General features: G+C 40.6%; 1 pseudogene; it reads right to left on the reverse strand.

Moving 5' to 3' along the window:
* Positions 1-26,668, reverse strand: part of LOC148015531 (wall-associated receptor kinase-like 20) — a 172,114-nt pseudogene that overhangs the window by 39,631 nt on the left and 105,815 nt on the right.

Consider the following 26,668-nt stretch of genomic DNA (forward strand, 5'->3'; position numbering starts at 1 on the left):
CTAGATCCACAGACAGGGCCGCAACATCTAGCGAACGGTCAATCCCAAGTACCCAAGATAAAGGGAAAAATGCTATCCAGAGTCAAGAGCTCGTAGAAATAAGGATAGAGCTAGCTAGATTGCAAGAAATGGTAAGGAGACCTATGCGCCCACGTGTCCAATGTGTGCATTGTGGTGGAAACCACCTCTCAGTAGAGTGTCAAGATCCTCGGTCTCAACCTTGTGCCAATTGCAGTAGATTCAGTCATGATGCTATGTATTGTAGACTTTCAAGAAGCCTTCCATACTCGCAGCCTTACCACTAGCCATACCTAGCGAGTAGACCACTAAATTTCTTTGGGAGGGGAGCCCCATTGGTTCTTATAGTACACCTAATGATGTGAAAATAGCCATCCCTAGGATGGAAATTAACCCCATAGAAATACCTACACCACCCGAACCTTTTGTAACCCACCCACCGATGAGCAATGCTCCTCTCCACTACTATGTGGAGGAGCCAAATGACAAAGAGGCATATGTAAACCCTTACATCTTATACGACAAAGAGGGCAATCCAATCCTTATGGACTATCAACCAATGTTGGTGTGATGGCGTTAGGCAAAGGTAGAGGTAGAGGCCTAGAAGGAGGGCAGATCTAAGAGTCGAGGACTTGCAGGCATCCAGGGCACATATCCTCGCATAGCCCCAAGAGGAAGCAAACCAATCAGGAAAAGGTTGACCTCAAATGCGTAGAGTATGGAATCACCCACCTATTTGCCGATTGCCCTAGACAGAAACCATTCTCTAGCTTGGCAATCATGTCATCAATACCATTGGGGCTATTCAGAGTTGAAACACTCGATGGAGACACTATGCCCATCCCTTTTGCATGTTATGAATCAAGCATAGACAACATGGGCCAACATATCATTGCTAGGGCCTAGCAACATAGATGCAGTCTCAATAGGAAAGAAGAGCCGTATAGGTGAAGGAAGAAGAAAAGTGAAGCAAAGGTCATGCTTAAAACTGAGAGTACCATGACACTACCCGAAAGGAAGAAATTCACGAACATAGAGGTAGAAACATCCACTCCAAAGAATTTAGAAAAAGACAGTGCTAAGGTCAGGGAGTACCCCAATCCAAAGTGTCAACTTGAAGCCATAGACAAAGTCAAGGAGTGGGTGAGAGCCCATGAACACTTAAAGGATACTAAGCCCATCTTGGAGGATGAAATCGATAATCTCTCTAGTGTAAGCACATTCATTTCACTACACCATCAAAGTCAAGAGATGAAATCGATAATCTTTCTAGTGTAAGCACACTCATTTCACCTACACCATCAAAGTCAAATGGATAGAGCTTGAATGCCATGGGCCAGCCAGCTAGCCAGATTCATTGCCCAAGGAGCATAGAATCAGGAGATAAGGAAGCAACTAGCAATCTTCTTATTATGACAATAGTAACCACCCCAATAAATTTGATCTTAGGAGACCTACTTAAGCACCATTCGATGCTATGGCAAGAGCTAATATTGTGAAAATACATGGATCTAGGACATGGCTATGGAGGTTGAAAGAGGAAGAGTGAGCTCATGAGGACATAGATATTAAGACTGACTGTCACACAAGTGAATTAGATTCCAAGATTGAGACTTGGACATAAACATAATCTTGTGTGTTGATAATGACACAGACACTTTACTAGAAGGACAAAAGTACTATGACATTTCATTAAAAAAGAGAGCAAGTACAATGCTTTATAGGGATAGACTAGGCTGTACTTTCTACCAATGTGCATATGGGATTCTGCATCCTGAGCCCACATAGCTCCATACAAAGAGGCTAAGCTAGGTGTGATTGCCAATATCTCAATAACCCTCCTCAATCACAATCATAAAAGTACAAAGTGTGTAGAGGCTTTAGTGAGAAACCACTTGCAAAGTGTGGGCACACTAGAGGCTGTCGTAGAAAAGGATAAGTGTGGGTATCAAAGACATGGTAGACATCCAGAGACTATAACAAGGGCCTCACAAAGTGTAGAGGCTATAGTACAAGGTTATATGAGGAGTTTTCAAGCTTATGTTAGAAGCATTAGGGCTAGGCAATACAAGGCTAAAAAAGTATATCAAAATAGGAGTAGAGGGACTAATGAGTCTTGTCCTTCTCCTAGTAATCTTCTTCTTCCTTTTCTCCATGGTCTTCTTCTTCTTTAATAGTAACTAGATAGGCTTTTTGAGACCTCTTCCTGGCATAGCAAATTTTTCCGTGTGCCCGATGCTTTTGCAAAAGTCACATACGAGCTGATCTTTCTTGCCCTTGTACCTGTTACTGACATGTAACATTTGTTCATCTTTAGAGGTGCTTGGTTCTTCTTTGGATTTTATCTTCTTTTCTTATTCTAGCAAGGAGGCCTTAATGTCAACCAGTTTAGGATTGGCATGTTGATTAATATTGTTGACACATTATTATAGTTAGGAGGCAAGTTTTTTAACAACACACCAATACAAATATCTTCATCCATCTTGAGATTTATCCCTATAAGCTGGGTTAAGAGACTTTCCATGTAGTTCAGATGAGATGCCACAGATCTGTTAGGTTTCATATCAAATAGAAAGAATTCAATCAGTAAACCATACTTTGAGGATCTAGAATATGCACCAAACAAGGTATCTAATCTATCCCAAGTGTCATGGGACATGTCACAGGCATCTACATGATGGATACAACTATCATCCAACTCCAATTTGATGATGTCCTCTTCTTTGTCATCATTCTTCTACCAAGTAATTGTCAGAGTTGCATCTCGGGTCTTCTTTTCTTTTCCATTAGTAATGGCCCATAGGCCCTTCTTCATCAAGATGAGTTTAGTGCGGGTTTTCCAGGTGTAAAACCCAACTCCATTGAATCAAACAGTTGGACAATCTTTGCCCATGCTGAAGTGGCAGAGACAATAGCAAATCAACTCCACAATTATTAGATTTGAGCAACAGAAGAGTTGATTGAGATGTGTCAAAAGACACAAGTGCTAAGAGCACTAGATGAGTGTTAATGGACACTATGTTTCTTCCTTGAGACTTCCAAATCATCAAAATCCTTCAAGTTCTTCCAAATCCAAATCTTCTCCTCCTTGATTTGATGCTGGGCCCTTTAGATGTGAGTGGCATTCTCAATAAGTGGATAACCCCAAGCCTGGAGCACCACTGGCAACCCAATCGCTAACCTCAAACCCCTCAAGGATCTCTTGGATGAACCCAAGTGGAGGTGGACCAAGATGCATGATCTGAACTTCATGTACAATTGGGCCCTAGTGACCAATTGTTGAGATATCGAGCTCCACTCGTGATACGCCAGGGTGACCGTTGTGTATTTATGTCACCGACTTGTCAGTTGCAGATGCGGTTGGTACACCGCCCATGAATAATAGCTACATGATAGCTATCCTTATCTACTCTAGTTCGTGGCTCAGCTAGTATGCCACCTTAGTTAGTTGAGTTTGGTTTGAGACCCATATATAGGGTTCTTCTATTTCTTTGTACTTGAGTTCTTTTGGCTTACACAACTAAGAAGAGAAAAACTGTTTTCAGCCTCCACCCTTGTGTGTCTTCCCCGATTGTGCAAGCAAGAAAGCTTCAAGCGAGACTCCTTCCTTCTCTCCCACAATCTTGACACCAATGAGAAAGAAATGGAGCATTGAGTCTTGACTAAAAACTTTTCCAAAAAAATCTAATATTTTGAACCATGGACACTAATATTAATGCCTAAAGTGGCATTAGCTCTCTAAATCTAAAAGAAAGCCACACTCTATATTTTTTTACATGGTGTGCGCGTAGCGGCATGACAATAGACAAAAACCTTGTCCCCTTCTTGGAAGATTGACTCTTTTCTCCCTAGGTCAGCATAGGCTTTATGCTGATCCTTGGCAGCTTGTATGTCTTGCTTGATGGTTTTGACTTGTTCGCTTTTCTAGAATCTCTTTGGGTTCTATATATTCTTTTGTTGATTTGTTTATTATTTACTTTTCTTCCTCCTTCCTTCCTTTCCTCCTCTCCTTGGAATTCTCCTTCTCTATATTTGTCCATGCCTTTTGTGTTTATCCATGCCATTGGAAGAATCTTGAGATATCCTTATGTATGGCCTATTGGAGGAAGAAAAAAAGATTGACAAAGTTAATTGGAATGTCAATATTTTAATGGTTTTAGAAATCATTTTCATAGTAATGGGCCTTTCTCCTTACCTTCATTCTTAGCTACTATTATTCTTTCTTTCTTTTTCTATATTTCTCTTTTTCTTCTTATGTATTATTATGCTCTATTCGTAAAAGCCTTAGCGTGAGCATGCCAATTGGATTAAACAAAACAAGGAATTTGTTGAGGTAATTGGAATGTTAAAGTATTTTCTATTTGCATTTGCACTTGCATTGGTGTACAAAGTTACCTATACCCCATGTCTTTCAATATTGTAGGCCTTTCACTCTCTTTTGCTTTTGAGAAACATGGATGAAGCTCTAATAAAAAAAGAGGAGTCTTATTCATACTAGTATGCAAGAAGAATATTCCACATGGAGAGGAAAGAACCAGCAGATGCTTTGTGATAAAGTTAGGTACTACAAGGAAAGAGAGGTATAGCGACGGCGGATAGCGACGCAGGAATAACGGCGTCGCTATTTGCATCGCATTTGCGACGCAAATAGCGATGTCCCACAAGGAAAAAAACAAGGTTGAATCCCGAGTGCGTTTCATTTCGTGCATTTTCGTGAGACATTTCGAGAGGGAGAGCGAGAGAGAGAGCGACCGTTTTGCATAAAGGGTGAGAGAGGGAGAGGAAGAAGGCTTGCCGCCGCCGCCGCCGCCGCCGCCATTCGCGAAGGAGAGGAGGAGTCTTCATCACGAAGAGGAGCCACCAAACCCCGCCATATCTTTACGGTGAGTCCATTCTCTCTTTCTTTTGCTTGTTTAGGGTTTAATTCTCTCATTCTTTTGCTTGTTTAGGAGAGGAAATGAGAGAAAAAGAGAGGAAGAGGGAGAGGGAGGGAGAGAAAGAGAAAAAGAGGGGGAGAGAAAGAGAAAGAGAAAGAGAAAGAGAGGGAGAGGGAGGGGGGAGGAGATGAGAGAGGGAGAGAAAGAGAAAGAGAGGGAGAGGGATGGGGAGGAAATGAGAGAGAGAGAGGGAGGGAGAGTGCATTCTCTCTCTCTTTTACTTTTGCTTATATGATTTGTGTATATATATTGAGAGAGGGAGAGGAAATGAGAGAGAAAGAGAGGGAGAGGGAGAGGGAGGAAATGGGAGAGGGAGGGGGAGGGAGGGCGAGAGAGAGAAAGAGAGGGAGAGGGAAAGGGAGGAAATGGAAGAGGGAGGGGGATGAAATGATAGAACGAGAGGGAGGGAGAGTGTATTCTCTCTCTTATTTATTTTTTTTTTGTATAATTTGTATATAATGAGAGAGGGAGAAGAAATGAGGGAGAGAGAGAGGGAGAGGGAGAAAGAGAGGGAAATTAAAGAGAGGGAGAGGGAGGAAATGGGAGAGGGAGAGGGAGAGGAAATGAGAGAAGGAGAGAGGGAGGAGACGAAAACATAATAGGGAAATGAGAGAAGGAGAGGAGAGAGAAAAAAAGAGAGAATGAGAGGAGAGAGAAAAAGAGATAAGATGTTAAACATAATAGGCAAAGAGAGAAACAGAGGGTGTGGGTGAGGGTGAGGGCAAGGGAGGGAGAGGAAATGAGAGAGGGAGAGGAAGAGAGAAAAGGAAATGAGAGAGGGAGAGAAGAGAAAAAAAGAAATGAGAGAGAAAAAGAGAGAAAGATCATTAAACCTAATGGGAAAATAGAGAAAGAGAGAGTCAAGTGAGGGAGGGAGAGGAAATGAGAGAGGGAGAGAAAGAAAGAAAGGGAAATAAGAGAGGGAGAGGAGAGAGAAAAAAATGAGAGAGAGAGAGGACAGAGAAAAAGAGAAAAAAATATTAAATGTAATAGAGAAAGAGAAAAAGAGAGGGTCAGGGTGAGGGAGGGATAGGAAATGAGAGAGGGAGAGAAAGAGAGAAAGGTAAATGAGAGAGGGAGAGGAGAGAGAAAAAAATGAGAGAGAGAGAGACGAGAGAGAAAAAGAGAGAAAAATCATTAAATCTAATAGGGAAAGAGAGAAAGAGGGCGAGGGAGGGAGAGGAAATGAGAGAGGGAGAGGAAGATAGAAAAGGAAATGAGGGGTAGAGGAGAGAGAAAAAGGAATCAGAGAGAGAGGAGAGAGAAAAAGAGAGAAAGATCATTAAACCTAACGGGAAAAGAGAGAAAGAGAAGGTCAGGGTGAGGGAGGGAGAGGAAATGAGAGAGGGAGAGAAAGAAAGAAATCGAAATGAGAGAGGGAGAGGAGAGAGAAAAAGAGAAAAAAATCATTAAATCTAATAGAGAAAGACAGAAAGAGAGAGTCAGGGTGAGGGAGGGACAGGAAATGAGAGAGAGCGAGAAAGAGAGAAAGGGAAATGAGAGAGGGAGAGGAGAGAGAAAAAGGAATGAGAGAGAGAGGAGAGAGAAAAAGAGAAAAAATCATTAAACATAATAGGGAGAGAGAGAAAGAGAGGGTTAGGGTGAGGGAGGGAGAGGAAATGAGAGAGAGGGAGAAAGAGAGAAAGAGAAATGAGGGAGAGGAGAGAGAAAAAAAATGAGAGAGGGAGAGGAGAGAGAAAAAGAGAGAAAAAATAATTAAATCTAATAGAGAAAGAGAGAAAGAGAGGGTCAGGGTGAGGGAGGGACAGGAAATGAGAGAGGGAGAGAAAGAGAGAAAGGGAAATGAGAGAGGGGGAGGAGAGAGCAAAGGAAATGAGAGAGAGAGAGAGAGGAGAGAGAAAAAGAGAAAAATCATTAAACCTAATAGGGAAAGAGAGAAAGAGAGGGTTAGGGTGAGGGAGGAGAGGAAATAAGAGAGGGGGAGAAAGAGAGAAAGGGAAATGAGAGAGGGAGAGGAGAGAGAAAAAGAGAAAAAATCATTAAACCTAATAGAGAAAGAGAGAAAGAGAGGGTGAGGGTGAGAGAGGGAGAAAGAGAGAAAGGGAAATGAGAGTGAAAAAGAAATGAGATGGAGAGGAGAGAGAAAAAGAAATATGAGAGAGAGAGGAGAGAGAAAAAGAGATAAAAATCATTAAACCTAATAGGGAAAGAGAGAAAGAGAGGGTACCCTAGCACCTGCTACATAGTATCATAGTACTGGGTACTTGGCACTATGATACTAGAGTACTAGGTGCTAGATACTAAGATGCTATGATATTATGTGCTAGGTACTGAGTACTAGGTACTAAATACTAGTGTTCTATGATACTATATGCTAGGTCATAGAAAAAGAGAGAGATGGAAGGAGAGGATAACAATCTAAGAAAAGAAAAGAATGATAACAAAAACAAATTGTTTGTTGTAACGTAGACAAAATGGAAAACGAAGAAGGTCCTGTTGTTCAAGATTGCGAGCCGTATCTTAAGCAGCATGTCCCATGTCCTTGCTCTCAATGCAAGCTGGCAATTAGATGAAAATGCCGATTGTCTATAGAGCACGTATGACGATTTGGCGAGTTTCAATTTGAGATCATTGATTAGGCGATTATGGATTTTCAGCAAACGGTAATGTGAAGTTAATATCAATCATGCATTGTACTCACAAGCTAATTGAATACCATATACAATAAGCTTGGGTCTTGCTGGCAAATTTTCTATCCAGGGAGGTGATGTATCATCCCAAGGAGGAGTGCACCCTTTGCGGCCAATTAGAAGAGTACGTGGGCGTGCGATGGATGGAGTGCAGGAGCCAATCCACCACTTGCAAGACCAATCTATATCGTCAATGCCAGAGGAGACAGGCAACCTTCCAGACCTACCTACAATCTTGGAGCCTGAGATGGAGGCAATGATCGATGCATTGATTCCCATGGATGTCGAGACTTCTGATCCTCTTAGAGAGGAAGCATCCATACCATTATATGATGGGTGCCGAGTATCTCGATTGAAGACACTGCTTGCACTCTTAAGTGTGCAAGCAAAATACGGGTGGAGCGATACGAGTGTTACCGAGTTGTTCAGGTACCTTGTACGTACACTTCATTGATTTTTTTTTTGACACTATTATTAAAAATATTTGTGCTTTTTCAAGGTGTTTATGATTTTTTTAAGCTTATTAAAATATCATATATTACCACCTGCAAATACCATGCCTGAGTCTCATGATGATGCACGACATGTTTTACGAAAGCTTGGCATGGACTACAATAACATCCATGCATATATCAACGATTGCATACTATTTCGAGGAGAATATGAGACTATGGAGACATGTCCAAAGTGTGGTGCTCACAGGTATCTACAAGACTTGCAAGGGCAAACCATCCCTCAAAAAGTTCTTAGACACTTTTGGCTTATCCCCCGTATAAACCACATGTTTCGTTCGTCTCGCATGGCGAGCTTGACAACGTGGCATGCGCAGAATAGGTCCACGGATGGAGTTCAACGAATATCAGTGGATTCACGCGCATGGAGCCACATTGACTCTACCTTCCCAGGATTTGCCCGAGAGCCAAGGAATCTTCGACTCGGTCTTGCAATGGATGGCGTGAACCCATTCGGTCTGCGCTCAACTTCTTACAGTGTGTGGCCTATAGTCCTTGTCAACTACAATATCCCTCCATGGCTTTCTACGAAGAAAGGACATCTCATCCTTAGCTTACTCGTCCCCGACCACTACAAAGTCAAAAATATGGACGTGTATCTTCGTCCATTAGTCGATGAGCTTAAGATTTTGTGGAAGGAGGGGGTCACCGTGCAAGATATGAGCAGGCGCGATGGTCGACGGTCAGCCAATATTTGAGCCATTCTCATGTGGACAATGCATGACTTTTCAGGATTCGGAGAGTGCTCAGGTGAGCAGGCCTCCGTTCTCATTGGTAATATCTATATTTTATCTCATTCAAGCAAGTATTCACTTAGTCATGGTGTTAGAACAGGTTTGGTTACCTCAGGATATCATGCATGTCCATTCTGTAGGCCACAGTTAGACTCCTAAAGGTCACGAACCATAAAGAAGATAATATATCAAGGATACGCTACTTTCTTGCCAAAGGATCATGAACTCAGGGAAGGTTTCCTTGGACGACCTCCAACACGTATGAACGCCGAAAGCTGGTACGAGCTGAAAATGGTCCACGAGGAATCACATCCAAACGAAATACGGCAGTTCTCAGTTTTCTACGAGTTTCCATATTGGACCCACTTACAGGTCAACCACTTGTTGGATCCCATGCATATTTTCAAGAATGTGGGTAGCTTGCTATGGGACCACATCACAGGAAAGAGAGAAACTATAGGGGCACGAATGGATTTGAAGGAGGTAGGTAAGATGGAGGTGATTTTTGGCCGTAGTCGAGTGCTGATGGTCGTGTACAGCTTCTTTGCACTACTTGGGTTTTGTCCACTAAAGAAGAGCGCATTGTGAAGCAAGTGATCAGGTCTATCCGTACTCCGACGGGTATGATGTGTTCTCTCAGATCCGCATTTTCTAAAGACGATCAATTATCAGGGCTAAAATCCCATGATTGACATAAGATATGTCAAGTTTGTACTACGAATGGATTGTAATTGGCGTGCACATTTTGCTATTTGGAGTGTAGCCATTATTCATAATGCTTTCTCTTTCGTGGCAGTTTGTACTACTGATCGCGATCGCACGATGTCTTACTCCAGAAATACGCGGGGCCATTTACAGGTTGTCGACTTTGGTGCAATGGATCTCACAGAAGGAGATTAAGACGTCGTCTATTGAATCCGCGAGACGGGAAGCAGTGGAGGCGGTCTGTCTCTTTGAGAAATATGTACCCACTAGCATGCTTACGATACAAATCCACCTTCTTGTGCATCTTGTAGATGAAGTGGAGATTGTTGGACCTGTCCATACGCGATGGGATGTTCTTCTTGGAGCACTTTATGAAAACCCTAAAAGGCTTTGTGCAACAATGAGCTCGGCCAGAAGGTAGCATGGCTGAAGGTTGGTTGGTGTCTGAGGCGCTAGTGCATATTTCACAATGGCTACCAATGATGGATCCAAACAATGAAATGCTATGGTTGCTGAAGGATGATGATAGACTGAGTGGAGATGTGGTGGTTGGAAATGGGGTAGAAAAAAGAATGGATGCCTCAATGGAGGAGAAGGTGAATTGCTTTTGTATGTTGCACCATGCCTCTATGGAGACGTGGCTTGCCAAGTACCAGATCGCTAGGCAAGATCGAGAGGAAGCGTGAGCTGAATTCCAACATAGTACGCGTCATCGACCGATTCGATATCCTGAAGGCATGGAGGAGATGCCACGGTTCATGTCAACACGATGGTTGCATGGAGCTTTGACCGTAGCATCTCACGAAGGGACAGAGGTCTCAATGGAGGAGTGGGAATTCTTGAGGGGATGTAGTCCAAAGGTGATGAGGGGTTTAGAATCTGTCGTATCTAAATTTTATATGCGACATCTAATTTGAGTGTTTCAATGTACAGTACAAAATATATAGTGCAGCATGGTCACGCGGATGGCATTTTTGCATGTAGCATATTGACAAAATGTGCTCCACAATGGACTGTGGTATCATGGCAAGGTTCGAGCAAGAGAGCTGATGACGAGCAATGGATCCAAACACGGTTGTGGATGAGATGGAGTATTTTGGGAACTTGCAAAGTATTGTTACGGTGGATTATCATAGCTTCTCGATGATACTATTTGATGTGCAGTGGTTCAAAGTGGTACTTGGAGGAGCTGGAGCAACAGTTCGACGAGGTCCATTTGGATTTCTCGAAATAGATTTCCAAAAAAAATAGACGGATTTGCGCAACACCTTTGTGTTGCTGGCCCATTGTGAACAGGTGCATGGACTCATTTGTTTGCTAATTGTATTACGACATGGTTTATGTCACAATGGTTTGAACTCTCTTGTACGTGTTTGTGAACAGGTAATCTTCTATCCAAACCTCCGACAACCTCGATGGTGGTATGTTATACCTTCAACTCCCTGAAGTGCAAGAGTATATGATCAAAGCGATGTTCCGAGCATAGATGAAGATAATATGCAAATAGAGGGGTCGATATTGCAAGGGGTGGAGGCCATCGAAAGCTTGGAGCCAGCATCAACTAACAATGATGGAAATACATGAGTCCAAGAATTCTTTGAGAATGAGGTGGACTCATTCTTTTGTGGTGACATGTCTCGACATTCCAGTGTATGTGGAGTTGTGTCAAGAGATTAACATGAGACCATAGAATACTTCATACTTGGAGCATCCACTTACTCAATTCATTGACCAATCGCTTATAAGGGTACATAAGATATGCATTTTAAGTGAGATTTTTTTAAAAATGATTTATATTACTGTGCTTTTTATGATTTAAATTGATTATTCTAACATCATTTTTTGTCTGTGCAGGTGACATTTTTAGGATGAGTCGAGGGTTTAGCGATGAGGAGTTACACGACATCTTCACACGCATGTCTCCAGACCAGATCACGAGATTCAGAGATATGGCAGACCAGGAGCTGTCTCGGTCTTCGTCAGGGCGCTCTGCTAGATCTACTTTAGCACGATCAGATGCTTCGGCTTCGAGTAGACAAGCTCGACGCTCATGACTTGGGCCAAAGGGAGGCACTCCCTTTGGCCCATCTTAGGCAGACTCCAGGGGGATATGGCTATCTAGTCGATGGTAGGTCAAGAGCCATCATCATGAATGATGAGGGGAGGAGGGTGATGGCTCGCATGAGAGAGTCGTGCGAACAAGTTTTTCGGCACAATGTCTTGGATCATTGGAAGAACATTGGAAGCACTCCCTCCCGAGGACCCATCTTAGGCAGACTCCAGGGGGATATGGCTATCTAGTCGATGGTAGGTCAAGAGCCATCATCATGAATGATGAGGGGAGGAGGGTGATGGCTCGCATGAGAGAGTCGTGCGAACAAGTTTTTCGGCACAATGTCTTGGATCATTGGAAGAACATACTAGAGGGGAGCAAGGACTACATAGTAGCATCCTTGCACGAGAAGTTTCTGGTGTGCCAGCCTTAGTAGATAGATTCTCTACGGGTTGGATGATGGATTGCATACATGCATACATGTCACATAGACGATCCGACGCACGCAAGGCAATCAAGAGTGGGGCTGCAAAGCCCAAGTGGTTAGATGCAGACGACTGGCTCTAACTGAGGGAGGAGGCTACAGATTCTCCAGGACATTGGAATCAGCAGTGCGAGGCGGCGAGGGCACGACTCGAGGTTGGAGTGGTCCATCATCTTGGGAGTGGTGGCCACATAACATATTTGGAGGACTTTGTGAGTTTTTCTTTTATTTTGCTTGTTTATTTTTTTGCAATATTCTTTGTACTGACAATCATGTTTCTAACAGTTAGCATTTTGTTTTCTTTGCAGCACTCCATTACAAATCGTGATCCGACTGGCCTTGAGACTCGATATGCAGAGAGGCATGGTCTCATTTCATTGATCGACTGATTGTATAGACGCGGCGGCCCTATAAGTCACTCATCTTTCTTGTCTGTAGTTACCATGTTTAATTAGAATGCATTATTGTATGGTGGACTGATGTGTTGTTTCTTTTTCTGCAGAGTCCGTTCGATGCTCCTTTGTGGTGGGATGAGCTTTCGAGGAACGAGGATATGTAGCTCGCCCTTGGATCCCTGGAGCTCACACACCTTTATTTTTGAGTCGCCTAATCTATGTAGACATTTTCTATGTGTTAGTGATATCTTGTCATGATTGTACCAATCGCTTATTATGCGATCATGTATTTATTTCATGTATTAGTGTTATGATTTCAGTATACATTGTTTTTGTTTGCAAGCGCATTGTACATAGTACTGCAGAAACTATTTTGTATGGCTCTAATAAAGCACATAGTGCTGCCACAAATTTTTTTTTCCCTATTGCTGTCGCTATTAGAGTCGTAAATTTTACTAGCATCGTTATTGGCATCATTATTTACGTCGCAAACCGTCGCTATCAACATCGGTATTGATGTCGGTATTGCGACGCCAATACCGATGTTGATAGCAATGGTGATACCGACTGTTCTATAGCATTGCCAATAACGATGCTTTTTGCGACGACGGGGGCAAATTTTGTTATTTGCATTTTTGTCGCTTTAAACATCGGTATAAGGCCTATATCTTGTAGTGAGGGTTGGAAGATTAAGAGATGAAGGTAAAAAGTACATTGATCTATGGATAAATGGTTTCTTATATCCAACAAATCCATTAGCAATTCAACAATCTTGATTTTGGACTCTTCATGATACAATCATGTTTATTGGAGATGTAAAGGATGGCTTGTTTGGGTATTGTAATGATTTGAAGTCTCAATATGTAAGTGAGATTCTCAATTTAGGGCTATTACTTTATCACAACCATTCTTCTAGGGAGGCAAAGTATGAATATAAGTGAAAAATTTGGTTGAGGTAGACAAAAAGTTAAAAACAATGAAGGAGGAAATGGAGAAGCTTAAGGAGAAAAATATATCACAAAAAGATCAAGTGGAAAATTTGAAAGCCTCGTTGATATGGGCTCATTTTAGATTCAAGAAAAGGCATTTCAAAAGCCTTAATAAGTTAGCACCAAAGGACAAGGGTTTCACGAGTGAAGAATCAAAAAAATTATAACAAGTATTGACATCAAGAATTTTCATTTCATAAGGAAAATCACATGCAAAAACAAATAGGACATTATCAATTTGCTATAGAACCTCGCTTCAAACTATTTATAAAAAGATATGTGGAAGGAGTTAAAGATTTTCAAAACATAGTTGAATCAGTTGGAAGTATGTGATATTGCATGTATTAGCCAAACACCATGCCACACACATGGGGATTCTTCTTGCACTAGTTCACCCTTGTGTGTGTCATGTTGTCCAAAAGTAGTCCATGGTTTTCATATTATCAAGCCCATGTTAGTGTATTACTTTGGGCTTTTCTTATAATATTTAATACATGAGTTGATGTAAGAGGAGACCGTTGAAATAGTGGCAATAATAAAAACACAGCCCAAAAGTCCTTAGGGAACAAGTTGGAAAGTTATTAGAGGAGATCACACTAGAAGAAGATTCAACCCCAGAAGTGGCCAACCCACTGGAGGACCCTAGTCTTGGAAGTACTTAGTGGGAACAAATATGAATTGTGCCTCAAGAGAACCAATCAACAAGTTATCTATAGCTCAAGGACATGTGGAATTCAAGGGTGATGTAGTACTTTTGCAATATCTCAAATCTAGGGTCAAGGTGAAGAAGTATTGCATGATGCTAGAGCCAATCAAGAAGAATCTCAAGTGATAAATGCTAAAATAGTAGGAGCATCAATGACATGCACAGATGTCACCATCCCAAGCTTAGTGTCCTCATGTGGAAAAACCCAAAAGGTAGGAAATTTTGGAAAGGGAAAATAAGATGCATATGCACATGCATTGGAAAGCAATGCAAAGAAGAGAGTAGCCAAGTCTACTAGGGTCCAATAAATGAATGGATTGAGGGAAATCAAGAAAGCCCAAAAGTAGTCCTTTCACAAGATCATTCTAAAGGATCCTTTTCTAATGCTTTCTGAGGGTATTTGCAATAGATTTGGCCTTAGGGTAATGTGGCAATCTTTTTCCATTGCTTGTCTACATGAATCTACTGAGGACTACCTAATTGATTTCCTCCAAAATAGCTATGTTCATGCTACACATGCCACCCATAGAGTCACATTGATAGATAAGGATATGCAAACATTAATTTGATAAGGTAGAGATTTGACAAATTACTTGAGCCTATTCATACTGTTGATGACAAAAATGCCTATGAATTTTAAACATTACTCCTAATAGAAGGCCCAGGGAGTCCATGAAGTCATTTCATTGAGAAGTGCTCATAAAAGAGGTGGGTTCTTTCAAAGATAAAGAAATGTCTCAACAAGAGGACTTTGCTGATCAAGGAAATCAAAATGACAAGTTTGTGGATCAACGACAAGAGGACAATGTTCCTGAGACCCAAGGTGAGTAGCAAGGAAAGATGGATGATAAGCAAAAAGACTTTAATAAGATAAGGATAATGACAATGACAAATCTTCAAGATGACAATTTTCCTGACACCCAAGGAAAGGAGTTGAGAAAGGTGGATGATGAACAAAAGGCATTAATGATAATGAGAATAAAAATGTAAAATCTTCAAGAGGACAAGAGGATAAAGCTCCTGAAGACCAAAATAGAGAGGCATATGATAAAGAAGAAGATCTAAAAAATCAAGATGTTAATAAACAAAAAGAGCAAGGTGATGATAAACAAAGAGAGAAAAGTAATGATTATCTCAAAGACTTAGAAAAGGAAAATTCTAGGAGGGTGAATCATATTCTAGGATAGGTCATTGTCAATGTTGTTGGTATTGATGATTTACAATACCCTCTTTATCTCACTTAAAGATAGTGTCTTCCTTCACATGAAAGACAAAGTAATTAATGACACAACAATATTATTACTTCTCAAGTATGTTAGCATACTGATAAATTTCATGATTTTTCACTTCTTTTGTCCTAGATAGTTATTCTTCTTGTAAAAATAGTTTAGTAACTTAGAATGTACTTGAACCCTATGGTACTCACACTAATAGCATGAGAAATCGGAAATGCGTGTTTGCACATCATCAGTTTGAATCAACTCTTGCTGTCTCTTGTCATTGTTTTGATCCAATCCATGAATTTTCTTTTGTTTTCCATGAATTACTTATAAAAGGTACAAAATAGTTTTTGACTTAGAGCTAAACTAGACCCACGTGTGCACACTCTTATTAGATAAACTCAAAATGCCCTTCTAAGTGTCATCGTGAGAGTGGAGTTTTAGAGCCCATTTTGAAGCAAAAAAGTGGCCTAAGAGGTGTAAAAGACCAATTTTTCATGCAAAATGAAATGATTTCGGATTGATGAGTTGGAGCTTTCCTAGATGGAGTTTGGTACCAAGAACCCAATGCAAGTCTCCCTTTGTCAATCGAAGTATGTTCGACCACCGCCCATTTAATCCTCACAAGGTTTGGGGTTATAAAGTAGCTATGTGATCTGGGAGCCAAAAAGTGTAGGATGGAGGCCAAGTTTATAGATATCGATGTCAAGAAGTCGACCATCTAGTCCATTCACGAATTCAAGTTCGTTTGGGCCTCCATTTGGCAAAAAACCACTTTGTGCACTGTGATACCGAGAGGGTGGAATCAGTTTTCTTGAAAGTTAAAGCCTTACGCCTTGTTTAAGGCTTGAGGAATGAAACGTCCCCAAAAATGAAACATGGGGGGAGAGAGGGCACAATTTTTTTAGCACCTCCAAATTTGATTAAAAAATGTCATTTTCAGCCCAGTGGAATCATGAGGAATGAAGAGGGCAATAAGATACCAATTTTCTTCACCATCCATCGCTCCAATTTGATCAAGAATTGATGCATTCAATCAAAAGATCTGATTTTAGTTTTTTTCTCTCCTCTTATTATGTGCTTCCATGGGTTAATGTATGAGAGAAGGGGGTGGATTGAGATGAAAGATTTTGATAGTGCGATAATGTGAGAGCACAAAGAAGCGTAGATTAAGGTTGGAAGGATCATCAATAGGCCTCCAATTACGAGATACATATGTCATAAGGCATAGGTTTATGAGTAAGTCGTAGATTTCATTGTTTTATGATAAATTTTGATTGAAAATAGTTAGAAATGATTGTATTTGGTTGCCAATGCTTGGAATCCTCAGGAATGTTAAAGTAATAAAGTAAAATCAATCATCTAATAACTTTATGCTAAACACACAAAACTTGCAACATTGTGGCTTAAGGAAAATTATGTATTTTTTGGGTTTTGTCGTACGTATGTTGTTTCTATGGGTTGAAATATGATAGGAAAATCATTTTTGGTAAGATCAATCAATCCAAACCAGTAAATAAAAAAATATCAATAATTATCTATAAATAAATAGCAAAAAATAAGAAAAATTCATTTTTTTGCATTCAAAAAATAGAAAAACTAAGATTTGTGTCTGTGAATGTATGGTAGAGCTGAAGCATGAGGTTCAACCCTATGTGTGTGTGTGTGTGTGTGTTAAAGTGGGTTTTTATTACTTTCATAAAAGAAAAATATATGAAAAATATTCCTAAACCTACCACTGAATGCATAATTGTAAGTGGTAGGGAGAAGGGGGATATTAAGTGCCTAAAGTATGCTGAATTATGATGTTATTATGATGCATGGCATATAGGATATGCTATTTTCTAAAGTTAAAAGGATCTAGTAGCACGAGAATGCTCGCTACTAGCTCTAAGCAACACAACAATCTCGATTAGAAGAAAGGCATGAAAAGAACTATTTTTGCACTTTCACAATGCTAGTTGTTAATGAATAAACTTATTTGAGCACCGTGTCGTGACGCTGCATGTCCACCACTGCAAACCTGAGGGCGGAGTTTTTCACCAGGAATTTGAACTCATTAGTCAGTATCATTAGGATTTTTTTTTTCCGTTGTGTGTGTCTTTTTGTTTGCCAATTTAGTTTGAACTGTCAATTTGAAAATTTGATTGCTTGGTTCCATCCTAAAGTTTTTGTATTCACTGAGTAGTACTTAGGCGCAAATAACCCGCGTATATGTCTGTGTGTGTGGTAGCTCATATGAATGCTTGCTTGTGTATCTACCTTGCTTATGTATCCAGAAACTTCTAAAATGATGATAAGGGTTTTAGTGTATGCAGTTTAATGTCAAGATAAGCAAGAGCTGCCAATCTTGTTGGCTCACTGTATGTTGTACTTGCAATCAAAAAACACATCCAAGCTGACAAGAACTATGAACCTAAAGATGGAGACTTAAAGACTCCCAACAATTGTGTGATGGTGGTAATACTGACAATCGTGAGGCTAACAAGAAAATTCCTACATATGCTTCAATTTCGGAGCCTAAGGCTATAGTGCGTCAAACTTTAGAAGGCCTTACAGTGGATAGTAGCAGTAAATAAGTGTCTTTATTGGGAAACAATTCCTCTACCAATGACTCGAATGGAAATCTCAACCAAAGCCAGGTTACAAACCCAAAGCTCAATCAAATCAAAGCATGAATATACACTTTGCATCCATGAATCCATACTTCAACGATGCATAAAAAGTCCAAACTCTTTAATGATAAAAGAGACTATCTCGATGGGAAAACGAGCTCCAATCCGAAGCAATCTGTCCTGACTGGAAAGACCTCTTTGAGATTAGTGTTAGCCACTCCAACTCTTCATACACGAATTCTGTAGCATAAGAAATATCATAGTTGAGGAAGAAGATTTAGTTGACAATAGGTTAAAAGAATTTTGGGAATTTAGTGAGCATGATCATCTGATTTAACCATAGTGATTCCTCATAATGTCCCATCATTCACCATGACATGGTGTACACTTAAGATAATGCATGTTGCTATGTTGATGATCCTTTGAGATTGGCATTTGCTGAGTGCATCATGTGATGCTTCCATGCTGGATCCACATAATCAAATTGTTGTGGTACTGCTGATGATATAGACAAAAGATACGCCTAATCATAGAAGCCTCTTTTATCTTTTTGAATGCCTCTAAATCCACACAAGGAGTGCAAACCTTGATGTTATCTCTGTATCTGCCCACTGTGGACTATTGCCTCTCGAGCTCCTTGTGTGATTATTGGTTTGGCTTTTGGACTTTGATCAATTCACTCTGATGACACAAGCGAAAACTAGACAATTCTCTTCGTGGAAACATGGTCATCCATCCTATGCTTTACACGAGACTTGATTTCTAGTAGCAGCTTCTAGTATCACCCATCTCTACACTCACTCAGTGTGCCAATTGGTCGTGTCTTGCTAATCAAGTTTATTGGTTCCCTTGTGGTTTGCTATTTGAGGTACCAATAGAAGTCGAAGAATTTCCAATAGATGGACTCTATTGGACATTTTTTGCTATTGCAGCATATTCATGGCTTTTTCCCCTCATTTTGAGGGAGACATGGATTACAAAATCTCATCACACATACCACAATAGGCTTCTCAGCTTATAGATAGATAATCATGCTAAGATGGTTCCCTTCAATTGACATGTACTGACTACAGACTAAGCAATACTCTTTTCTTCAAGCTCATGTTGCTCTTGACTATCTTTTGCTATCCTTCTACATGCACAGCAAAGTCAGTACTCTTGGCATGTAGACTAGCATGTTTTCTACATCCGCATGCTTGAACCTCTTCTCTAGTGTAGCTTCAATTCATTGCAGACGAGCAAAGTAGTACATCATGTCATTGATATGCTATTGCTCTCCAGGATGACTTCCCCAAAGCACAAACTCGTCCCTTCCTCGAGGATAAGAAAGCATGCCCCTTAGCTCTCCCCCTTTGCACAAAAATACTAGCCTCTCCCAAAAAGCATATAGCTTTTTCATAGCTAACATTAGCTTTGATTTGCTAAAGCTTTGTGACCCTCTTTGCTATTTCTAGGTTTATTCACACTAGAAGGAGCAGCACTTTTGTACTTGGAATAGAACTACAATACACGAGACCTTTGTTATCAAATCTGTTGTCTTGAATCGATCTTGATCTTGCTCCCATCTTGCATAGCATCCCTACGATGAGTTAACTTTTGTGAACTTCTGCACGTATTCTGTGTGACATCTGGTGATCCTGACGTGAAAGTGTCACTTCTATTCAAGATGGGAGACCCTTTGAATAATCCATCTTTATCACATTGACTGTTTCTTCCTTTTCAAATGATGAGATGAAGACTTTTTTACAAACTCTTTCTTCAACCATTATGATGCAAAATCATCAGATGCAATTATCTATGCGTCAGCAGCAGTTGGATCAACAACGACTGTTGCTTCAAGAACGAAAGCATATGCTTGGTGCGGCCAAGGCGATCAAAGCTGTGGTTAATGAGAAAAAATTATTTGATGGCTAGAATGTTTTAGCCTACATTAAGGCATTTGAAAGCTAGATGAGCTTTTTCGTAGTTTTGACTAACTAAAGCAACTATTTCTTACAGCTTGTCATGCATGCTTTGCAAATTAGAGTGACAGATATGTTTGTATAGGACTATAACTGGGATGCTTTCAAGAAAGAGCTCAAAGGCAAATATTTTCTAGAGGATTACAGTATTGCTACATGAAAGAAATTCAGAGAGTGGGTCTATCAGCCCAACAAAGGACTTGTTGCCTTTGAATTGTTGCAAGAGTTTGAAGAGCAATACAACTAGTTGGATGCACTAGAGCAAAGAGCTCTAAACTTAGAGAAAGTGGAGTTATTCTTACATGTGGCTGATCTTGCACTTCAGGATTTGGTAGAGCTGCTAGAGGACTGTACGTAACCCATGGGATTAAAGATGGATTGGCAGGACACTGTCAATGGAGTTTCTACATTGACAAAGAGGCACAGATGGAAGGCTTGGTTGCATAAAGGATGCAATCACCACCAATGATGTCTTCTCCTACCACGACTTCTCCTGTTGCACCATCCACTACTTCTCCTATTTCTCAGCCTGTGTCTATGCCTATGTCTATTCCTACTACGGTTGTCAAAACAACTATAAAACCAACTATCGAAGATATGGTGGAGGAGATATCAAAGAACTTAAAAAGACCTACAAATAAAGATGACTAGAATGGAGAAGTAGTCACTTAATCCAACTCTTGTTTCAGCCCCAACTTCTTCTACTCCTACAAATTCTTCTAGGAGTGATTGTGTCCATCGTTCCATGTGGTGTGATAGTCCATATCATGAGCGAAAGGACTATCAAGATTTTGAAGAGGCGAGAAGGCTAAAGTTAGTAGTCTTGAAAGAAAAGATGATATGCTTTGGAGATATAGAGTAGCCGATCAAATCAAATTTCGGTAAGGATGGTATGAAGAAATTGTTAGAGGAGTCTCTTTTGTGCTCTTCTTATGTAATATGAGAGGTGGTAAGAAAAGCTGCTGCCTATGGCCTTCAGTTGGAACTATTGTTATCAAAGGAAAAATTTTATTTATGGTCCTATGCACTGCATACAAAGAAAAAGGGGAAAGCTTCAACATTCAAAATTTTAGTCATAGGTTATGAGATTAGGAAAGGGACTAGATGGGATGATCGGGTTGATGTCTTTTCTACCTATATCTTTATGGAAAAATCTTAGGGATTCGAAGCACTTGTTAACAAGAAGTAGAAAAGAGATGGTGATCAGCCTGAAGGTTCAAACAAGGTGACTAGGAGGAGTGATCCAATTTCTCAGCCTTCTTCTTGAGGACTAGAGTAGAGTATGGAAGATGTTCAGAAGGTGAAAGTACAAGAAGATCAGAAAGCCCCGAAGACAAAGGATCTGAAGCCGAAAAAGAAACTTGGATTCAAGCAGCTTTTCGACATTGAGACGACTACGAACTTGAAGAAGGTGCTTGAGGATCGAATTCCTAATTGCAAAATTGAATTCACTCTTGGAGAAGTCTTGGGAATTTCCAAAAGAGAATTTCATGATGTTATCATCAACATCATTAAAAGAAAACAACAGATTATTGAAGAGCCAACACAGGATATGATCCATCGAGAGGCTTTAACAATTGCTGAGGCTATTATCTATGGCTTGCAGATTGAGGAGATTGATTCTGATGAGAAGATTACTAAGGAGTCTACAGATGGAGCTTTATGTATGCAGTCTAGGAAGACTCTTCAATCTTTACTTTAGCCCATATAGTATGCAGAGAGTGATGACATGTCTAGATTGGTGCCTTGTAGCCATTTTTCTCGTAATGACTGGGCTCGTGCGACTATGGAGACGGTAATTAAGCCTTGTGAGATGAAAACCCCTTATGTTTCTCTTTTGGATTGTATGATATCTGTAGATTAATATCATAATGCATGGATTGTATGATATCTGTAGATGGCCATTTGATGTGGATCATGGTTGGCGCATGCGTATGGCCAACAACACTACAAGAGATTTGTATGCTGCTTGTCCGAACTTGAAGATTTCTATTGGAGATGTGGATGGGACTTATCATTTCTTTGTGCAGAACTCTTGTTACTATCCTATTATTTTGGGGCAGCCATTCATTTGTTGAGTCTTGGATGGAGACTAAGGTTCTGGATGATGGGTTTGCCTATGCATGGATCCAAAGCAAGGATGGAAAGAAGGCTATCCACTTCATGATAGTTTGTGTCAACCATCAATGGAATAAGGATTCTTTGGGGGATTCCCCTCTTCCACAGGAGAGCCGGAATTTTGTTAGATACCACTATCTTGTGAGACGACAGTGGTACAAGATAGTAAAAGATCTTGCCTCCTGGCAAGCAGTTTTTCCTTAGGAGTTTATGTTGTGTATGTTGAAAGTACTTTGTGTTTTCAACATATTACCGACATGCCTAGAGCTGCAAGGCAGTACTTGAAGAGAAAAGAAAAATAATTGAAGCTTGCATGTCTTTTATAGTATGAAGGCAGGGTAGATGATCTCTATGACAGGCTATCATGCTTGGATACTATGGAGGATCTTTCACCGATGCTGAAAACTAAAAATCAAGAACTGTCATATGTCTTATAGGTCCATTCTCTGGCGATGTATTGCAAATTCTTAGCAAAAAGTATTCTTTATTGAAATATTTCAACAAAAAGATTTACGTGGTGCTCATTTACAGTAGGAAATAGGATTTACAGCTGAAGTAAGATGTGAGCCTCAGTGTTGGGCTATTCATATGTAGTCCGAAAAAGATATGGCTAATTGCTATCAGTCAAAAGAGTTGGGTGTTGTTTTATACACATCAAAATGTGTATTTACTAGGGCATTTACAGTAAGGGCTGAATTTTGCAGGTTGTAGCAAAGAAGCCAGAGTATAGATAAAATATAAGACAATTGACAAGAAGGTCAGGACCGCTACCTTTAGACACAGATGAGATGATGAAGATAGTAGCTATTTACCCTCCTTTATGAGATCCAACAGGTTTTCAGCTGAGACAGTGAAAGAGATGAAGATTGGGACTGAAGATTTTTTTACTTCCAATAGAGGTGAAATGTTTTGAGGAGATGTTGAGTAGACATGGGAGAGCCTTCACTTTTTTCCCACATGAGATAGGTTGTATTGATCCTAGGGTTGTGACGCCTATGGTAATTTTTACTATTCTGCATGTCCCTTGAAATCTATGGCCTATTCCTTTGCCTAGGGCTCACTTTCCCAAATTGGTGGAGCTTTTGAATGAGCGGATCAGGATGGGGATTTTAGAACCATCTTTAGCTCTGTATTCTAATAGATGGTTCACAGTTCCCAATAATAATGGGACACTCAAATTCATATAGGACCTACAGCCAATGAACAAGGTCACTATATGCAATGTTGGTGCAGGACCTATAATGGATGAGTTCATAGAGGCTTTTGCTGGATGTTCTATCTCTTCACTTGTGCCCTTGAGAGTAGAGATTTGACTAGGATAAAGACACATTTAGGCCTTGTCAGGATGTGTACACTTTTGCAGGGAGCTACTAATTTGGTTGCCCATATGATGAATGGGATGAACAAGGTCTTATGGGATTTTATTCCAAAGCTTACTATGCCTTTCATTGACGATTTGCCTATCAAGGGTTGTTTGGAGAATGAGAAGGATGAGACTTTAGATGATCATGGATGCAGTATCTTTGTGGCTATGCATATCAAAGATGTTGAGAGGATTCTTTGGAGGCTAGAGGAAGTGAATTCGACCTTGTTAGTGGTGAAGTCTATTTTTGGTGCCAGAGAGGTTTTGATTGTTGGACATATGTGTTGATATTATGGTAGGAGGCATTCCCTTGCGAAGGTTAATGCCATAGAGACGATTACGGAGACTTGTTCTTCTACTTCGGAGGTTCGTAGGTTTCTTGGAGCTTGTGTATTTTATCTTATTTGGATTTCTCATTTTGCTCATATTGCAGATGATCTCTACCGGCTCTTGAGAAAAGGGTAGCATTTTTCTTGGGACATGAAACACACTAGAGCTATGTAGAAGCTGAAGAGATTGTTAAGAGTTGCTCCGACTCTTTAGAAAGCAGATTATGAGTGTGGAAGATCTATTGTACTCACTATTGATACTAGTCCTATTGGCATTGGATGGGCTATTGGCTAGGACGATGCAGATGGAAATAAGTATGCCATTCCGTTTGGGGAAAAAGTCCTAAACGAACAAAAACGCAGGTATCCAAAAATTAAGAGGGAGCTCTTGGGAGTTGTCATGGCTCTCAAGAATGATAAAGCGTACATCATTGGTTCTACTGTGGTGGTGGAGACTGATTGCTTGTCTCTTCTAGGTATGATCACGAGTTGTTTTACTCTAGACATTTCCATGTTTAAGTGGATTGGGTACATAAAATCCATGAATCTTGAGTTCAAGCACATAGCAGGTAAAGACAACCCAATAGTAGCTGATATGCTTTCAAGAAAGAAGTATGATGATATTGATTCTTCTTGCACTGATGATGTTGATGATGGGCCTGATCTTTCAGCCATGCATGCTAATCACACTTGTCATATAACTGCTTTGGAGAGCTTTGATGAGTCTTTGTATATAGGAGAGCATTTGCAAATTGGCCATTATTTGAGTACCATGTCTAGATAGGATGAATGGATTGATGCAAAATTCAAGAAGATCAAGAGGAAAGCTTATGGTTTCTTCTTGCAGAGTGGGCTACTTTGGAAGCATCCACAGAAGCAAGGAGGACAACCATTGAGAGTTGTATATGAAAGAGCTTCATAGGTGCGAATCATGAGAGAGTTTCATGAACGTCTTGTGGGCACGACATAGAGCTGTTTGGGCAACCTATGAGAAGATTAGAGAACACTATTGGTGGAGAGGCATGTACGGAGATATCTCACAGTTTGTTAAGACATGCACTGATTGTCAATTGTATTCTTTAATGAGGCATAGAGACAAGCTTCACCCTACTTACCCACTATGTATTCACTACAAGTGGGTTCTTGATTTGATTACTATTCCTGTTGGATTGTGGCAGATGCGTTACATTGTTTTGGCACAAGAGGATCTCACGAATTAGGTGGAAGGAAGAGCATTGAGAACAAAGACTACTTCAGTGATCTCTAAGTTTCTGTTGGATAGAGTTATTTGTAGGTATGGCTACATCGAGAAAATTACATTAGATAGAGGTGAGTTGGATGCTTATGAGGCTAGGGAGCTTTTCTCTCGCCTTGGCATTAAAATTTATTTGACTAAGTCCTGTCTATGTCTGTGTGTGTGGTAGCTCATATAAATGCTTGGTTATGTGTCTACGTTGTTTATGTATCCAGAAACCTCTAAAATGATGACAAAAATTTTAGTGTATGCAGTTTAATGTGAAGATAAGTGGGAGCTACCAATCCTATTGGCTCACTGTATATTATACCTGCAATCAGAAACACATCCAAGCTTACAAGAACTATGAAACCTAAAGATGGAGACTTAAAGACTCCCAAGGAACTGCATGATGGTGGTAATGCTGACGATTGTGAGGCTAACAAGAAAATTGCTACAGATGCTATAATTTCAGAGCCTAAAGCTATAGTGCTCAAAATTTAAAAGGCCTTATAGGGGACAGTAGCAGCAAATAAGTGTCCTTTGAAAACAATTCCTCTACCAATGACTCGGATGGAAATTGTTGGGGGTAAAGGCGCCTCTGCCTAGCCGCCCGTGTATTACTACACTGATAGTCACCGCCATTGCACACTGCAGGTGGCGGGCGGCCGTCATCGTCACTTTATTATTTATTCTTTTAGTGATAGTTTGAATAAAGGAAGGCATGGTCACACATTGTGACTATTGGATTTCCCATTTCTAGTCTCTCCCTTTCTTGCTCTTGCTCTCCCGCATAGCTCTCAAGTCCAACCTTCGATCCATCGCTCCCTTTCAATTGGTATCAGAGCTTTGCTTTCTGACTCTTGAGCTTGGTTTGTGGCATTCTCAGCATTCCATTGACTCCCTACTTGCATTGGGTCTCCTTCCCGGCAACCATATCCGACTCCTTCGAGCTCCTGTCACTCCCCGGCTTCCCTAGCACCTTCTCGGCATTGTTGGGCATCTTCAGGGCATTGCATTAGAGGTATTTGATCATTTTCTTCAGGGTTTACTTCAGTTCTCTGGTCACACAGGCTATGAACAGTTTGGGGCAGCCACCATTGAAGCTCTGGTGCTTCATAACTTCATTGCCCCTGCTCAAGAACCCTTGAGGCTTGGTGTGTGTGCCCTTGGGCACCTTATTGAGCCCCAACTCCACCCCAGGTATGCCACGTGGGTTGCAGGCCCCCCAAGATAGCAACACGTTGTTTGTGCCTGTTTTAGGCTGATCCATACCTACTCCATTCCGGTCCTCCTCAAGCTCTAGGCCATTGGGCACTTCCACAAGCTTCCTCTGAGGCATTTGCACCTGCTTGATGCTCGGTCTTGAAGGCTTGAACATTGGACATTGATTTGGGGATGATTCGAACACTATTTGGAACTGCTTACAGCAATTCACAGTCATGTTATGCTTACGCTACATTGACAGTAAATGCTATGCTTGTCTAGGCATACATAGTCAACCGGTTTGATGCCTATTGGATGCCGATTGACTTGGGGATGGATTGCACATGTTATGCCATCATTTTGGCATTGATTTGGGACTGAAATTTCTCAGTTTTTACAGTCATTTCATGCTGTAATAAAAGCGGGCTGAAGCTATTG

The sequence above is a fragment of the Lygodium microphyllum genome, chromosome 24 (assembly GCF_053477565.2).
Source record: "Lygodium microphyllum isolate KBCC chromosome 24, Lygodium_microphyllum_v1.1.10, whole genome shotgun sequence".
NCBI lineage: Eukaryota > Viridiplantae > Streptophyta > Polypodiopsida > Schizaeales > Lygodiaceae > Lygodium > Lygodium microphyllum.